Here is an 18,634-nt window from a genome sequence, read left to right as displayed (position 1 = left end):
GGCACATATGCATGCGCACTAAACGGACTGTGGATTAAATTGTGGAGTGTGTTAGCGCTCATATGCATGTCCCCTCTATCTAATCTGCCCTGCAATGATTGAGCCTCTCCTCAGCTGGAAAATGACTCAGAGTAAGCAACAACCTCCTTGTCCTTCCCCCCCAGATATATTTCCCCTCTATAAACACACACACACTACACTGATAAACACCCATGCCGCACCCACACCCACACTTGGCCCTCTTCAGTCCACTTTCCCCCCTGCTGGGCCTGTCGCAGAGAAAGAGCCAGGCTGCGGGCAACCAGTTTTGTGCCAGGCCAGCTTGCTATCAGCCCTTCTGCAGGCGCCGCTCGCAAGGTGGCCTCTCTGACGTGACAGCACGCTGAGGAGGAGGTCGAGAGCACCACAGCTGAGCTGTAGTAGTCAGGACTTCTATGTGCGTTCTCCAGGCAGGTCGAGCGAGTTATGCTACATTCCAGACAGCTGGGCGGTAGGAAATATGGAACTTGTAACGGTCCCAGTAGAAAGTAACATAAATCAACCAGTTTTCTGCAAATCTATAGTGGGCTGCACACGTGCTGGGGTCTCCAATTAGCGCAGGTCAAAAATGATTGTCAGCTGTGGCTGTGGGCAACTACAGGCAATTACAAGACTGCAAAGTGGTACCAGACCTACCAGCCGAGCAATGTCAAAAGGCAACTGTTGCGTTCCATTTCGTAGGACATCTTTTGCCTTTTCTTTTTTTCTTTTTCTTTTTGTCCTGTCCAGCTTCTCAGGCAAATCATATAGTTGATGTAGATGCCCATGTCGGCTGTTCAGATTTACTTTACAAAAGAGAAGTGTAGGATACTTTTCTTGTTGCCTTATTTGTATTTGACTTTATTAAATGTATTTATATTATCATTTGGCGCAGCCGGGCCGGAGCAGGAGGGGATAGAAAGAGAAAAAAAGAAGACAGAGGGGGAAATTGTGGGGACAAGAGGGGGATTAGACAGAGAGACAAAAACAACAACAGCAAACACAACAACAACAATAGAGCAACATCAGCAAATACGACATGTACAAATATGATGGTAAAAGTGATAACAAATAAGAAGTTAGCGAAAATAAAAAATAATACAGAAATGACAATGAGCATTATTATACTACAAATGGATCAATACAAATACCAATAGAAATAGCGCTATTGATAATGAACAATACCAATAATTTACCTCTATTATCAACAATACAGTTGTTCAAATGCAACAATACATATACGTAATGATAACTAGAGATTCGAAAGAATGCAGAAAAATGAAGGGGAAGAAAGAGAAGCAACCTATATTAACCTTGTAGATTGTTACAGTAACAATAGGTTAAGCTTTGTCAGTGTGTCATGTGTTACCCAGTTTACCCTAGGGCAACAACGTTAATATATGTTTGATGAAACGTGATTATGTGCATGAGTGTATATATCCGTGCCTTAAATAGTCTAACTCTACTGTGTACTACAGGATCCAAAGAAACGCCAACCACGCTGCAATTTTGTAGTGCAGCATAATAACACAGTAGTCGGTAACAGCATCGGTTGTAGTAGTACCAGTGCATATTGCGAGTGCTACTACCACCTTAAAACATCTTCTCGTTGCTTTATCTTTACATTCCTGTATTATTAAACACATATATAATACCTCTCTATGCACCACACACCCCTCCATGTACAAACCCCGTTTCCATATGAGTTGAAATTGTGTTAGATGTAAATATAAACGGAATACAATGATTTGCAAATCATTTTCAACCCATATTCAGTTGAATATGCTACAAAGACAACATATCTGATGTTCAAACTGATAAACTTTTTTTTTTTGCAAATAATCATTAACTTTAGAATTTGATGCCAGCAACACGTGACAAAGAAGTTGGGAAAGTTGGCAATAAATACTGATAAAGTTGAGGAATGCTCATCAAACACTTATTTGGAACATCCCACAGGTGAACAGGCAAATTGGGAACAGGTGGGTGCCATGATTGGGTATAAAAGTAGATTCCATGAAATGCTCAGTCATTCACAAACAAGGATGGGGCGAGAGTCAGCACAAATGCGTGAGCAAATTGTTGAACAGTTTAAGAAAAACCTTTCTCAACCAGCTATTGCAAGGAATTTAGGGATTTCACCATCTACAGTCTGTAATATCATCAAAGGGTTCAGAGAATCTGGAGAAATCACTGCACGTAAGCAGCTAAGCCCGTGACCTTCGATCCCTCAGGTTGTACTGCATCAGCAAGCGACATCAGTGTGTAAAGGATATCACCACATGGGCTCAGGAACACTTCAGAAACCCACTGTCAGTAACTACAGTTGGTTGCTACATCTGTAAGTGCAAGTTAAAACTCTCCTATGCCAGGCGAAAACCGTTTATCAACAACACCCAGAAACGCTGTCGGCTTCGCTGGGCCTAAGTTCATCTAAGATGGACTGATACAAAGTAGAAAAGTGTTCTGTGGTCTGACGAGTCCACATTTCAAATTGTTTTTGTAAACTGTGGACGTCGAGTCCTCCGGACCAAAGAGGAAAAGAACCATCCAGATTGTTATAGGTGCAAAGTTGAAAAGCCAGCATCTGTGATGGTATGGGGGTGTATTAGTGCCCAAGACATGGGTAACTTACACATCTGTGAAGGCGCCATTAATGCTGAAAGGTACATACAGGTTTTGGAGCAACATATGTTGCCATCCAAGCAACGTTACCATGGACACCCCTGCTTATTTCAGCAAGACAATGCCAAGCCATGTGTTACATCAACGTGGCTTCATAGTAAAAGAGTGTGGGTACTAGACTGGCCTGCCTGAAGTCCAGACCTGTCTCCCATTGAAAATGTGTGGCGCATTATGAAGCCTAAAATACCACAACGGAGACCCCCGGACTGTTGAACAACTTAAGCTGTACATCAAGCAAGAATGGGAAAGAATTCCACCTGAGAAGCTTAAAAAATGTGTCTCCTCAGTTCCCAAACGTTTACTGAGTGTTGTTAAAAGGAAAGGCCATGTAACACAGTGGTGAACATGCCCTTTCCCAACTACTTTGGCACGTGTTGCAGCCATGAAATTCTAAGTTAATTATTATTTGCAAAAAATAAAAAAAATTAATTAGTTTGAACACCAAATATCTTGTCTTTGTAGTGCATTCAACTGAATATGGGTTGAAAAGGATTTGCAAATCATTGTATTCCGTTTATATTTACATCTAACACAATTTCCCAACTCATATGGAAACGGGGTTTGTACTGTAAGTCTGTAACAGGGCAGCCTACAGCAGAAAATTGCACAAAACCTCAGGCTTCTTCCAGCTATACGATATACCGTTAGCCTGGGAACTTCTCTGCACTTCAAGTTCCAATTCAACTTCTGCAAGAAATTACTTTGAACATAACACACACACACACACACACACACACACACACACACACACACACCCAAGCCTTGAATGGTCAGAAATGATTCAGGTTACCTTGAAAGTGGGTATGGGTGTCCAAAATAAGTGTCACCCCTGGCCTGTGGCTGCTCTGCTTCCACACCACACTGTGTTCCTGTGAGATCCACCTATAGTGTGTAGCAGACATGTCCAGACATGCAGCACTGATCCACACACACACTCAGGCACACACAAGACAAGCATTAAAACATGATGCCAAGAAGGAAGACATGATCAGGATGTTTTTGTTTCTTTCTATTATTATTTTAGCACATTCAGGTAGATGACATCTCAACTCTGACCTCCATGTTGCATATTTCAGTGTGTTGTATGGAGGAGTGACAACAAGCCTGCTAGTAGCAGATCTCATTCACACAACCATTAAGTAGGGTGTGTTTATGTTTTCTTGCAGAGGAGCAGTATGAAGGCTGTGTTCTCAGTAGACATGTGAGAGTTCAAAGCTCACAAAACTTTTACTGAATAATAGGTACTTATGTCTGTTAAGTAAATGCGGGACAAGAGAGCTGCAGAAGATGTATTGTTGGGTCTAGTGCACCTGTGCGCCGCTTTGTAGCGAGTGACTCGAGTACCCGATTCAAAATCCGTGGCACGTGTAATAGTTTTTGTGCATACGCTCTGTGACAAGTGACCCAAGTGAATCAAGGACCCGATTCTGTGTGGACAGCTTTGTGACGAGTGAATGGAGTAGGCGATTCACCCAAGTTTTTGCACCTAAGCTCAGTGAAGAGTGAATCGAGTACCGGTACCTGATTCATGCAGGCATCTGCGCATGAGCTCTGTGACAACTGCCCGGATTGATTCGAATACCCGATTCATAACTTGTGGAGCATATGTGAGTTCCTGTGCATATAATTTGTGACGAGTGATTTGAGTACCCAATTCACCTGAGCGATTGATTCATAAGAACGCGAGTCGGTAGAAGGTATATCGAGTTTCCCATCACTTGGTTCATCAGCTTGTTCAATCAAACATGAGGATCAGCAACCCGCGGCTCTCTAGTGACGCCCTAGTGGCTCCCTGGAGCATTTTTAAAAAAGGATTGAAAATGGAAAAAGATGGGGGGAAATTAATTGTTTTGTTTTAGTATGTTTTATGTTTGAGGACAAACATGACACAAACCTTCCCAATTGTTAGAAAGCCCACTGTTTAATATGTTTGTGTGTATGAGAGCATTTGGTGAACATCGTTTTGTCCTACTAATTTCGACGGTTCTTGAACTCACCGTAGTGTGGACTGTGACGCAACAGTTTGTTTACATGTAAAATCTTCCACTCCTTCTTCGTCTCATTTTGTTCACCAAATGTTGTGTGTGAATGCACTAAGGTATGCTTTGTTGATGTTATTGACTTGTTGGAGTGCTAATCAGGCATATTTGGTCAGTGCATGACTGCAAGTTAATCAATGCTATTTAGGATAGTATTATGTACATATTGCATCATAATGCCTCATTTGTAGGTATATTTGAGCTCATTTAATATCCTTTACTTTCATCCTCTTTGTATATAATTTAGTTTTGCATGTCTTGGCTGCATTTCAGATAGTTGTTTGTGTGCCATGTTGTTCCAGACCACAGCAAACATTACCTAGCTTGCCAAAGATTGTAATAAATCTATTAAAAGAATACGCTTGCCGTTTCCTTTAACTTGGACACACACATCTATACCTTTGGCCATTAAAAGCCAGTAATTATCAGGAGTTATCTCACCTTCTGAGTAGCCTCTGATTTACTAATGGTTTCTAATATTGTAAAAATGTGAAGAATAAATGTTCTACACATTTCAACATTTCTGTCAACGAAGACTTGCTTCAGCCTGCGACACTTTATTACGTTATTTGTTGCCTTTCATTATAATTTATTGCGGCTGCAGACAGATTTGTTTTTTGTATTTTTGGTCCAATATGGCTCTTTCAACATTTTGGGTTGCCGACCCGTGAATTAAACAAACGTTGCCAGATGGGAAATGACACATTTTCCTCTGACAATATTAAAATGATGGTATATTGATGGAAATTATCGTACATACCCGATTTGATGTTGCCTATCTTTTGCGGCAAACCCTTACTACAGACTGTGTAGTATTGTTTAAAACAGTGTTTTTCAACCTTTTTTGAGCCAAGGCACATTTTTTGCGTTGAAAAAATCCAGAGACACACCACCAGTAGAAATCATTAAAAAACGAAACTCAGTTGACAGTTAAAAGTCGCCGTCGCAATTCTTGGACATGACTTTAAACCATAACCAAGCATGCATCAATATAGCTCTTGTCTCAAAGTAGGTGTACTGTCACCACCTGTCACATCACGCCGGGACTTATTTTGAGTTTTTTGCTGTTTTCCTGTGTGTAGTGTTTTAGTTCTTGTGTTGCGCTCCTATTTTGGTGGCTTTTCCTCTTTTTTTAGTATTTTCCTGTAGCAGTTTCATGTCTTCCTTTGAGCGATATTCCCCACATCTACATTGTTTTAGCAATCAAGAATATTTCAGTTGTTTTTATCCTTTTTTGTGGGGACATTGTTGATTGTCATGTCATGTTCGTATGTACATTGTGGACGCCGCCTTTGCTCCACAGTAAGTCTTTGCTGTCGTCCAGCATTCTGTTTTTGTTTACTTTGTAGCCAGTTCAGTTTTAGTCTTGTTCTGCATAGCCATCCCTAAGCTTCAATGCCTTTTCTTAGTGGCACTCACCTTTTGTTTATTTTTGGTCTAAGCATTAGACACCTTTTTACCTGCACGCTGCCTCCCGCTGTTTCCGACATCTACAAAGCAATTAGCTACCTGCTGCCACCTACTGATATGGAAGAGTATTACACGGTTACTCTGCCGAGCTCTAGACAGCACTGACACTCAACAACACATCATTTGCAGACTATAATTTCTGGTTTGCAAAAAATATTTTTAACCCAAAAAGGGGAACCTACATAAGTGTGCCGCGGCACAGTGGTTGAAAAACACTGGTTTGTAAGGCAATGTCGCCCGACATCAAGTGCTTGCTATTGTTTGTTATTGATCGTGTGTCGCACGGAGTATGAAATTATTGGGGTGTTCCAATCCGATATTGATATCGAATATTTGCATCATTTTTGTCTGCATCAAAAGCGATATAAGCGCTCAGATACGAGCAGTAGTGCAGCATGTTTACTTGTACAAAGTTGGACAACCAGGTACTATCTCCTGTCCTTGTCTTGTATTTTAGTGAAATCATTTACAAACAACAACAACAGCTAAGCACACAATAGCACACAAGCTGAACTTTATTGAATACTATTACATCCAAAAACACAACATTTGTTAATATAAACAAGTATCCAATGGATATAGTTGCATATTAGTTACACATAAATAGATAGATAGTACTGTATTGATTCCTTCAGGAGAGTTCCCTAAGAAAATTAAAATGTACATACAAAGACTACAAAGAAGAAGTGTATTTGAAAGTATCCAGTAACAAACGTGTCCATATCATTCAACTTACCGCATCCTTTGCTTAGCTAATGAATTAATGTGACCACCATGTGTCACTAAAATCAAATTAACACCCCACTTCAAAGCATAAATCTGTCATAAGGTTAATATTTTTCACACCTACCATTGGCATTTGATCCGACTTTCCTCACACCAAAACTATAAGAGTATATGTCATGATTGGCGCTGATATCGTATCAGATTGATATCGTATCCGCAATACTCAAGACTCCGATATCGGTATATTGCATCAGAAATGAAAAAGCTGTATCGGGACACCCTTAGAAATTATCGTACAAATGCGACAACTATCGTATATTCGGCAACGCTTGGTTTAACTGTTTGTACTCCTTGCCAACTCCTCAGTAAAGACAGTAGCCATTGAATGTTCTTTTCCTGTGTGTATATACCAGGGGTCGGCAACCCGCGGCTCTAGAGCCACATGCGGCTCTTTAGCGCCGCCCTAGTGGCTCTCTGGAGCTTTTTAAAAAAATGTATGAAAAATGGAAAAAGATGAGGGGAAAAAAATCTATTTTTGTTTTAATATGGTTTCTGTAGGAGGACAAACATGACACAAACCTCCCTAATTGTTACAAAGCAGACTGTTTATATTAAACATGCTTCACTGATTCGAGTATTTGGCGAGCGCCGTTTTGTCCTACTAATTTTGGCGGTCCTTGAACTTACCGTAGTTTGTTTACATGTATTACTTTCTTCGACTTTCTAGGACGTGTATTATGCCACTTATTTTTCTGTCTCATTTTGTCCACCAAACTTTTAAGGTTGTGCATGAAAGGTGAGTTTTGTTGATGTTATTGACTTGTGTAGAGTGCTAATCAGACATATTTGGTCACTGCATGACTGCAAGCTAATCGATGCTAACAGGCTATTTAGGCTAGCTATATGTACATATTGCATCATTATGCCTCATTTGTAGCTATATTTGAGGTCATTTAGTTTCCTTTAAGTCCTCTTAATTCCATGACACACTATCTGTATGTAATATGGCTTTTAATTTTTTGCGGCTCCAGACAGATTTGTTTTTGTATTTTTGGTCCAATATGGCTCTTTCAACATTTTGGGTTGCCGACCCCTGGTATATACGATGAGTGGAAATATTACAGTATAACGTGCAGAGGAGGGGGAAGTCGCCCCTGGGAAATATTGTGCAAAAGTAAAAAAGAGAATGGAAAATGTTGAGTGAGTGGGTGAGCTGTGGCATAATGGCAGCATATAATGTTAGTGGAGTGGGAGATAAAAACCCACCCTGGTGAGTACCTGTCTGAGAGCAGACCCTTCCTCTGCCTATGTGGCGGGAGTTCTCTGCCTCCGAAGTAGGAACACGAATGCTTAGACGTGATGCGGGAAGAATGTGAAAGTGCCTGCTGCCATGGCAACAAGGAAGTTCCACAGTCTCCGGTCCCCATTAAGAAAGATGGCTGTGGCATCAACGTGGTGGCGGCTCAATGGCGGGGAAGCGTGACACGCTGAAAGAGCCTATTGAAACGGAGAGCCAGTTCATGGCCGGAGTACAAGATTAACAATCTACATGAACTCTTTCTTTGGCAATGTTACATCTCATCCCTTTCTCTGCTGTACCTCGAGGGTCACAGGTTGCACACTGGCATTTATTCTAGTATATTTAGACTAGTACCCACTGCTATCATTTCATTGGGATTAAAGTAACATTATGTAAGAATTTGGCCATAAACTATAAGTTTGTAATACAGATAATAACTTTTACTGTATGTCATTGCCATGGCGACTTGAGATGATCTTGTGTAGTGGCTTGGTGGACCAGCCAGGACACCTCTCAGGTTTTCTTAGCAATAGCATTGAATTTTGTAATAAAACTGACACATTCTCCTCATGTTTAAATTCATTAGTCTGATTATTGGATATCAAACACATGTTTGCTTCTAAGTAGTTTACTGACAATGTAGTCTTCCATAGCATTTAGCTAACTTCTTTCAGAGATAATCTACTGTTTGTTTATGTTCAACACAGTTCAGAAGTTGAGCCCGAAGCAAAATAATATCTTACTGATGCTTTAGATATGTACAAATACTAGAACTGGAAACAAAAAGTATGCAATTACATAGCCTATTCAATCACATTGAATATCATAAAACATTATAACTTGGAGCAGTGGGAAAAAACAATGAGCTGAGAGAGAGAGAGTACACAATTGCTACTCGAAGCTGAGCTCTCTGTGATTGACAGCTATGGACCCAAAATCATTGCATTTCGCTGTCAAAATCGGGGCCCTTGATTGTCAGCTCGGGTAAGCCCATACATTAAGGCAGCCAGCGGTAGGATGGGATAGGATAGGCTAGGATAATATAAGATAAGATAGGGAGGGGTTGGATAGAATAGGATAGGTTAGGTTAGGTTAGGTTAGGTTAGGTTAGGTTAGGTTAGGATACGTAACCTAACCAATCCTATTCTATCCCACCCCTCCATATCTTAAAGGAGAGGTAGGATAGGTTAGGTTAGGTTAGCTTAGCTTAGCTTAGAAGAGGTAACATAACCTATCCTATTCTATCGTATCCCACCTTATGTTAGAGGATAGGTTAGGTTAGATTAGATTAGGTTAGGTTAGGATAGGATAGAATAGAATAGGATGGGATAGCATAGGATAGAATAGGATAAGATAAGGAGGGGTAGGATAGAATAGGTTAGGTTAGGTTAGGTTAGGATATGATAGGATAACATAAGGAGGGATAGGATAGGTTAGGTTCGGTTAGGATAGGATAGGATAGGATAACATAGGAAAGGATAGGATCGGATAGGGAGGGTAGGATAGAATAGGATAGGTTAGGCTAGGTTAAATTAGGTTAGGTTAGGTTAGGTTGGGATAGGATAGGATAGGATGGGATAGGATGGATTAGGATATGCTAGGATAGACTTAGACTTACATTAGACTTAGACAAACTTTAATGATCCACAAGGGAAATTGTTCCACACAGTAGCTCAATTACAATGATGGAAGGTATAAGGATGGAAAGGACAATGCAGGTATAAATAGACTAAATATAGCGATATAAAATATAACATATATACGTAATATTTACATAATATATGTACAGTATATTATATATACTGATATATTATATTATGTCTATATCATATATACAATATATAACAATTACCATGTACAATATTACAGTATATGTGACAGTTGCAGCATAAAATAGAGAGTAAATCCAGCAGAAAATAGACATTAAAAACAAAGAGAAGTAGCTAACATAGAAGGTGTCAGGTAATAGACAGATATCATCTATTGCTGTATGGCGAGTGATTATACAGCTGGATGGAGTGCGGAATGAAGGAGTTCTTGAATCGAACACTGTGGGAACGAAACTGAAGGTGCCTGTAGGAGTATGAACTCCGCTGTCCCTCAATTGTCTGGTGGAGTGGATGGGCAGGATTGTCCATAATGGCCAGCAGTTTGTCCAGTGTCCTCCTATCCCTCACTGACACAAACGCCTCCAACTGCATGCCAGTAGTTTGGCCGGCTTTCCGGATCAGTTTGTCAATCCGGTTTGAGTCCCTTTTGCTGGTGCTGCTCCCCCAACAAACCACTGCAAAGTACAGGGCACTGGCCACAACAGACTGATAAAATATCTCCAACAGCTTGCTGCACACATTAAAGGACCTAAGCTTCCTCAGGAAAAAGAGTCTTCTCATGCCCTTCTTCTATACAGCTTTGCTGTTGTCCTTCCAGTCCAGTCTGCTGTTCAAGTGGACTCCCAGGTACTTATACTGCCCCACTACTGCCACTTCCCGGCCCTGGATCTTGATGGGCTCCACCGGGGTCATTCTCTTCCTGAAGTTGATGACCAGCTCCTTGGTCTTGTCCACATTAAGGGCCGATGGTTCGCCTGAGACCACTCCACAAAGTCAGCGATCAGTGTCCTGTACTCCAATTCCTGTCCCTCTCTGATACACCCAACCACAGCAGAGTCGTCAGAGTATTTCTGCAGGTGGCAGGACCTGGAACTATACTGGAAGTCTGAGGTGTACAGGGTGAACAGAAAAGGAGACAGGACGGTCCCCTGTGGAGCACCTACACCACTGACCACAGTATCCGACAGGGAGCTCCCCAGTCGCACAAACTGGAGCCTGTCAGACAAGTAATCAGTGATCCAGGAGACAATGGATGAACTGACACCCATCCTGAGCAACTTGTCACTCATCAGAATTGGCTGAATGGTGTTGAAGGCACTGGAGAAATCAAAGAACATGATCCTCACAGTGCCCTTGCCACCATCCAGGTGAGAGTGAGCATGATGCAGCAGGTAGATACAACATCCTCCACTCCTACATGGGGCTGATATGCAAACTGTAGAGGATCCAGGGAAGGAGCCACCAGGGGTCTCAGCTGATCCAGCACAAGTCTCTCGAGGACCTTCATGACATGGGACGTCAGGACAACAGGTCTGAAGTCATTCAAGCCGGATGGGATGGGCTTCTTGGGCACCGGCACTATGCAGGATGTTTTCCATAGCGCTGGTATCCTTTATAACTTCAGACTCAGGTTGAAGATGAAGTGCAGGATCTCAGTTAGCTGAGCAGCACAAGTCTTCCGGACCCAGGGGTTGACTCGGTCAGGGCCTGCTGACTCCAGCTGTCGTCTCACATGTCCAGGTGTCAGACACACCGGGCTGGTTTTCTCAGTGGGGGTGGAAGTGGGAGGATAAGAAACAGCGGTGGCAGGTAACAGAGAAGGAGAATGTATCCTCCTCAACTCGTCCCGATCACCGGATCTGAAGGCTAGCTTCTTTTTATTCAGCAGCACCTTTAGCTGGCTGGTTATCCAAGGCTTGTTATTTGGGTAACAATGGACAGTTTTTGTAGGGATGATGGAGTCCTCACAGAAATTGATGTAGTCTGGGATGCAGTCTGTAATGCTAGCAATATCTGTCCCGTGAGGCTTACAGAGTACGTCCCAGTCTGTGGTCTCAAAACAGTCCTGAAAGGCAATGCATGCGAGCATACGATATGTTAGGATAGGATAAGAAAGGGTGGAGGTAGGATAGGATAAGATTCGATAATATAGGATAAGAAAGGGTGGGGTAGGGTAAGATAGGATAAGATAAGATAATATAGGATAAGAAAGGGTGGGGTAGGGTAGGATAGGATGAACACATTGAACAAACTTTGGGAAAACTAAACACATATGTACAGATTACGGTATTTAAATTTAGGTGTAATAAAGTCTAAGACTGTGGATAAAAATGACCATGCAGCAAAAGCATTCCTTCCTGTTGCTGAAGGAGCTTCTCCAGGCCTCTAAAGACTACCCTTGTCCTGTTGTTTTATGTGCGGAAACAGGTTTGAAAACATTTAGTTATTTTAGCTGAGAATGTTTTTCCTCGTAAACGGCCAAGAGTTCAGTGTGACTCATAGTCCGTTTAAGATGACAAAACTACAAATACTGTACTTAACTTCTGTTTTTTTAAAGAACTCCTGAAGCTATAGCTTTAATAAGCTCAAGTCAACAGTCGAAGGCCCCTTTTCAAATGTGGAACAGAATAAAACGTGGTTAATTTCCTGTGTGGAAGCCAGATTCATCAGAACAAAACAGGTTTCTTCCTGGCTGAATCCAAGTGCCAAGACTCTTTTTCATTCAGCTCAAAATAGAAAGTCAGTGCTTACGCACGTCTCTACAACATAATTTAGGCAGTGCTCAGGCGGCGGGAGTGTAATGCGGGGGTGGAGAATTAGCCTGTGAGGAGAACCAAAACTATCTAAAAAATGCCAAAAAGAGCTCAGCGTGTAACCGGTTTGTATCATCCACACATGAACCACCTAGGCAACTCCCCTGGGAAAAACAATGACATGGTTGCATTCAAAACATGTACGGCGTATGTAAAAGGTTTGATTTACGCTGCATGTCATGTGATCTGAATGCCTCATGTGGGTGTTCTTATGAGAAACCCAACCATCACTTCCATGACCTCAGAAAAAAGCTTACCCACTCTCCCCTCCCCACTGCAGTGTCAGTACCAGATAACAACAGCAGAGGGCCCAACATTGATTCAGCCATAGTAATAATAAAAAATATGATAATGATAATAAATGTTTCACTTTGGGCACCTTTCATATTATTTTTTGACTTACATATATATATATATATATATATCAACGTACACATTATATTTAATATTTATTTATTCACTAAATGGTCTTTAGTGTGTGAATGTGAGTGTGAATGCTGTCTGTCTATCTGTGTTGGCCCTGCGATGAGGTGGCAACTTGTCCAGGGTGTACCCCGCCTTCCGCCCGAATGCAGCTGAGATAGGCTCCAGCACCCCCCGCGACCCCGAACGGGACAAGCGGTAGAAAATGGACAGTGTTGGGTTAGTTACTGAAAACCAGTAACTAGTTACAGTTCCTAGTTACTTTATTTCAAAAGTAACTCAGTTACTAACTCAGTTACTTAAACCAAAAAGTAATGCGTTACTGTGAAAAGTAACTATTTAGTTACTTATATATATATTTTTAATTTTTTTAAGGCCCCATTTAATGCCCTTTTAGCCTTCATTTTAGTACTGTTATTGCACTGGAGAATAATACAATCTGTTGATCAACTTGACATGCATTTGCATCACTGAACTCTGCTAAGCAATGTGGTCTACATACAACACACAAAGACAAAGATATGTTTTAAAGGGCCAATTTGTTTCAGACCAGAACAAATTGACAAAACTATTTTAAATAGCTGCAACTTAACATACATAAGTAACAAACAGCATAATAACAACATAGCTGTAAAACAAGAAAGGCACACACTACATACATAAAGCCTAACCAGGCGTTTTTTTATCTCAAGGAATTCTGAAATAAAATCATGTCTGAAGCCCAGAACACTCTACACATTTCCCCACTCAGTTTAGAGAAAAGGAAATATTAACCTGGCCCACTAGTATCCCTCTTTAGGTTTGTGAACTTTATAGTCTAAACATTTAGAGTGATGTGATAATCAAACACTCTAAAAGTCTAAAATGAAAGAGTATATAAGAGAATTGACAGTGTGTGTGTACCTTCAGTGTGCAGTGCCTCATTAAAATCCAGCCGCTGTTGGAGGTGGAGGTGTGTCTCTTTACTAGCTTCGTCGAAGCATGTTGTTTTTGTCGCTGTTTCAGCATATTTGAAACTTACATTCAACTAAAATGTTCTTTTCTTTCTGGTCGATAAAAGAAACGTACTGAAAATATCTTCATTTTAAGAAACTCGGCTTCGGGGTTCGCCATGACGTCTTGATAGTAGACACAGACACGCCCCCTCCCACACACACACGCACGCACACACGTACACACAGACAGCGCGCGGCGCGCCTCTTTTTTGTCGCCTCTTCAGCAGCGCTGCAACACTCAGATCTTCTCAGTTTCTAGCCGATACTACATAAAAAATAACGCAAAATAACGCAGTAACGCATCATGTAGTAACGGTAACTGAGTTACTATATATAAAAAAATAACGCGTTAGATTACTAGTTACCGCCGATAGTAACGGCGTTAGTCCCAACACTGAAAATGGATGGATGGATGGGTCTTTAGTGTGTGAATGTGAGTGTGAATGTTGTCTGTCTGTGTGTGTTTACCCTGCGATGAGGCGGCGACTTGTCCAGGGTGTACCCTGCCTTACCCGAATGCAGCTGGGATAGACTCCAGCACACCCGCAACCCTGAGAGGGACAAGAAAATGGATGGATGGATATTTATAATTGACCATTTTTTCTAATTTTATCTATTTCTGTATTTTATGCAACAATGCACTGACATTTGTTTCACAAAAATACCCAAATAATGATCATTATATCAGTTCGTAACACTTTTCTGTTTGCTATTTCCGTACTACTTTTAATAATAATAATGATCATCATCATCATAACAAAAATACATTAAGAATGCTTGTATTATTATTATTATTATTATTATTATTATTATACAAAAAGTACTACTGTAAATATTAATAATAAAACTATATATATATATATACATTTTGTAGTTATTATTATAAATATGTGGGATGTGAAAAAACCATTTAGATAAAATGTGCATGTTTTTCAATTTAGAAAATGGTAGTAAGTATTAATAATAATCATAATAATAAACATTGCAACAATAATGACGATACAAATATACACTTTGTTTCATTATTATTGTATCAATAGTAAAACTAAGAATGTAAATTACGTTATTATTGTTATCATTATTAGTTGTAGCAATAATTCTATATTTAGAAATTACAATATTTTGGACGTAATTATTTTTTTTTATGTAACAAAATATATATAATAAAATAACCACATTTATTATTCATACAGTCATGGTCAAAAGTTTGCATACTTGTAAAGAACATAATGTCATGGCTGTCTTGAGTTTCCAATCATTTCTACAACTCTTATTTTTTTGTGATAGAGTGATTGGAGCACATACTTGTTGGTCACAAAAAACATTCATGAAGTTTGGTTCTTTCATGAATTTATTATGGGTCTACTGAAAATGTGACCAAATCTGCTGGGTCAAAAGTATACATACAGCAATGTTAATATTTGGTTACATGTCCCTTGGCAAGTTTCACTGCAATAAGGCGCTTTTGGTAGCCATCCACAAGCTTCTGGCAAGCTTCTGGTTGAATATTTGTCCACTCCTCTTGACAAAATTGGTGCAGTTCAGCTAAATTTGTTGGTTTTCTGACATGGACTTGTTTCTTCGGCATTGTCCACACTGGTATTGCTGTGTATTGTGGCCAAACAGCTACATTTTTGTTTCATCTGACATCACATGGACAAAGATAAGACCTTCTGGAGGAAAGTTCTGTGGTCAAATGAAACAAAAATGTATCTGTTTGGCCACAATACCCAGCAATATGTTTGGAGCAGAAAGGGTGAGGCCTTTAATCAAAGGAACACCACTCCTATCATCAAGCATGGTGGTGGTAGTATTATGCTCTGGGCCTGTTTTGCTGTCAATTGAACTGGCTCTTTACAGACAGTAAATGGGACAATGAAAAAGGAGGATTACCTCCAAATTCTTCAGGACAACCTAAAATCCTCAGTCCGGAGGTTGGGTCTTGGGCGCGGTTGGGTGTTCCAACAGGACAATGACCCCCAAGCACACGTCAAAAGTCGTAAAGAAGTGGCTAAATCAGGCTAGAATTAAGGTTTTAGAATGGCCTTCCCAAAGTCCTGACTTAAATGTGTGGACAATGCTGAAGAAACAAGTCATGTCAACATGTCAGAAAATCAACACATTTAACTGAACTGCACCAATTTTGTCAAGAGGAGTGGTCAAAAATTCCACCAGAAGCTTGCCAGAAGCTTGTGGATGGCTACCAAAAGCGCCTTATTGCTGTGAAACTTGCCAAGGGACATGTAACCAAATATTAACATTGCTGTATGTATACTTTTGACCCAGCAGATTTGGTCACATTTTCAGTAGACCCATAATAAATTTATAAAAGAACCAAACTTCATGAATGTTTTTTGTGACCAACAAGTATGTGCTCCAATCACTCTATCACAAAAAAATAAGAGTTGTAGAAATGATTGGAAACTCAAGACAGCCATGACATTATGTTCTTTGCAAGTGCATGTAAACTTTTGACCACGACTGTGTGTATATATGTATATATATATATATATATAAAAATAATGATAAATGGGTTGTACTTGTATAGCGCTTTTCTACCTTCAAGGTACTCAAAGCACTTTGACACTACTTCCACATTTACCCATTCACACACACATTCACAAACTGATGGAGGGAGCTGCCATGTAAGGCGCTAACCAGCACCCATCAGGAGCAAGGGTGAAGTGTCTTGCTCAGGACACAACGGACATGACGAGGTTGGTACTAGGTGGGGATTGAACCAGGGACCCTCGGGTTGCGCACGGCCACTCTCCCACTGCGCCACGCCGTCCCTATATATATATATATATATATATATATATATATATATATATATATATATATATATATATATATATATATATATATATATATATATATATATAGTACTATATATATATATATATATATATATATATATATATATATATATATAGGGACGGCGTGGCGCAGTGGGAGAGTGGCCGTGCGCATATATATATATATATATATATATATATATATATATATATATATATATATATATATATATCCCGAAAAGGACAAGCGGTAGAAAATGGATATATACATATACACATATATATATATATATATATATATATATATATATATTTATGCATATATATATATATATATATATATATATATATATACACACACACACACAGACATATACATACAATAAACTACTATTCATCCATTTTCTACCGCTTTTCCCTCTCGGGGTCGCTGGAGCCTATCCCTGTGCTGCTTAATATACGACTACTAATATAATAATAGTATTAATAATAATAATAATAACACAAAAATTAAGAATGTGCATTTTTTTATTATTATAATGTATGTTTAGTATAAATACTACTACAGTATGTTTTGGACTGAAAAATATATATCTTTTATTTCCATTTTCCCATATGCAGTAGCGAGGTGATAAAAGTGAGATGTAGCCTCACGTCCCTTCAGACACATTAAAGTCCACCCCCACGGTTGTCAAAAGAACCAAATCAACACCACACCAAATAAAGAACATACCAAAAAGAGTGAAGTCCAAAAGGTTATTTCCTACCCACACTCACATTATGATCATGCATCACTCACCCTGGGTTGTGCGCTCGACTCCTGTCTATTTTTGCAACAGCAGCGGTGCTACTTGCCTGTGAGTGTGCCTCTGAAATGTGCTTTGTTCGTGTCATGATAACACTTGTTTATTCACTCGCCTGGAAATGACTTCATTCATAATGGAGTGATTGTGGCCGAGAGTACTGTAGTATATTGCGATAAGTACACGGCTGATATGGATTGTGCTGTGGAAGTGACGACAGGGACACAAAGCATGATGTCATGGATACATATACTACTGTTTACATTACAAGACTTTGGTATACATCCAAATGCAGGACAACGAACGTAACACGCTTAGTGGCACAGTCACATGAAGGAGAAGCCATTGTGGAAAATATCGACATTGCATACTGACCAAAAGGAGGCAGAATTGATCATATTGAATATATTGTGGCAATGGTCTGTTTGATAAAGGTCTATAAAGGTCTTTAATCGAATATGTCAAGAATAGCTGTCACTCTGTATGATCAATGCCAGTTTGATGGTCACATTGATTTCAAGCAAACTCTGTATGCAAGTGAATGAAGGGCATACTTAGTGAACAACCATACATGTCACACTAAAGGTGGCCGTATACACAACGCCGACATTAAAGTTAAAGTTAAAGTGACAATGATTCACACACACTAGGTGCGATGAAATTATTCTCTGCATTTGACCCACCCCCACAGGGGAGCAGTGAGCAGCAGCGGTGGCCGCGCCCGAGAATCATTTTGTGATTTAACCCCCAATTCCAACCCTTGATGCTGAGTGCCAAGCAGGGAGGCAATGAGTCCCATTTTTATAGTCTTTGGTATGACTCGGCCGGGGTTCGAACTCACGACTTACCAATCTCAGGGCGGACACTCTAACCACAAGGCCACTGAGCAGGTCGTCATACATCAACATCATCATCGTCATAAACCTGTGCCATATAGTGAAACCACACTAAACA

The sequence above is a fragment of the Nerophis lumbriciformis genome, linkage group LG04, assembly GCF_033978685.3.
Source record: "Nerophis lumbriciformis linkage group LG04, RoL_Nlum_v2.1, whole genome shotgun sequence".
Lineage (NCBI taxonomy): Eukaryota > Metazoa > Chordata > Actinopteri > Syngnathiformes > Syngnathidae > Nerophis > Nerophis lumbriciformis.
The sequence above is the reverse complement of the archived record's forward strand: the minus strand, read 5'-3'. Positions refer to the sequence as shown.